Here is a 1,195-nt window from a genome sequence, read left to right as displayed (position 1 = left end):
CAGGGTCACAAATGTTTTTACGGTCACTTTTGATCAATTTAATGCATCCTTGCTGAATAATAACATTAACTTATTTAAAAACAAAACTTGCTGCTTCACACATGAGACTTTAGATTTCATTTTAAAATCAAGTCACTACTGTATGAACATTACAGGCATGCCTTCAAAATAGTAGCACACTAAAATAGAAAGCTGACTGCATAGTAAATGACCGTTACAAATGTGCAACAGGTTTATTTCTCCTTACACATAGTAACAGCTGGAGAACTATGTTTGAACAAGCGCTCATGTCGTGCTGGTTCCCGTCCTGCACGTTTATTTGCTCCAGCTGACTTCTCTTATCTGTCAGTTTACTGACGGCTGTGGAATGAATGTCTTGATGCAGGATAACAGCAGTCAGGTCAGAGTCTCTGGATCTCTCACACGCATTAGATGAATCTGACAATGGCATGTGTTTGGAAAATTATTCTTCTCAACATTTTCATCGTCTCTGGTAGAAGTAACGTGATGAAAGGTATGTCCTTAAATGCTTTGAGTTGCTTTGGCTAAGATAAACGACTGTATACTGCACATCTTTTAAAAAGCAATATGAAGTACACTGAAGAGCAGAGCCTTTCAGCAGTGTAACGCCTTTATGAATTCACTAGAGCTTGAGAATGTGTCGTTTTTAGCACGGAAGACATAAAGCTGATATGAAGGCAGTGTGAAGCCAAAAGCGAAAAGAACAGCTAGTTATGTAACTGTTAGTCAGTACAAAAAGGCAGAATGACTCCCATATGCTGTGGACACATGGTCAACAAATATTGTGCTGTTGTTATTTATTACAATATTTTTTTATGAAATAATGTATTAGTAGTAGCATACAAAATTGTTTTCCAATTTACATTTATGATTTTTTTTCTACAAAGTGACTTAAAGCAGAGGAACTGGTTTGCAAAAGCAGAAGCATTTAATCTTGTTTGATCTCAATTTAACTGTGAAGCTTAAAATGCTTCATAGTTTATTAGTGGAGTAACACACACACACATAAATTAAGACAATTTACATGTGTAGATGGATGGATGGATGGATGGATGGATGGATAGATGGATAGACAGATAGATAGACAGATGACAGACGGATAGATAGATAGATAGACAGACGGATAGATGGATGGATGGATAAATAGATAGATAGATAGATAGATAGATAGATA

The 1,195-nt window shown here is 36.1% G+C and overlaps 1 pseudogene; it reads left to right on the top strand.

Annotated features, from left to right (window-relative positions):
- The first annotated feature begins 343 nt into the window (after nucleotides 1-343).
- Nucleotides 344-1,195, top strand: part of LOC107598946 (acid sphingomyelinase-like phosphodiesterase 3b) — an 8,908-nt pseudogene continuing 8,056 nt past the window's right edge.

This window comes from Sinocyclocheilus grahami, unplaced genomic scaffold (assembly GCF_001515645.1).
Source record: "Sinocyclocheilus grahami isolate Dianchi unplaced genomic scaffold, SAMN03320097.WGS_v1.1 scaffold258.1, whole genome shotgun sequence".
NCBI classification, from domain to species: Eukaryota; Metazoa; Chordata; class Actinopteri; order Cypriniformes; family Cyprinidae; genus Sinocyclocheilus; species Sinocyclocheilus grahami.
This window is presented reverse-complemented; position numbering and strand designations above follow the sequence as displayed.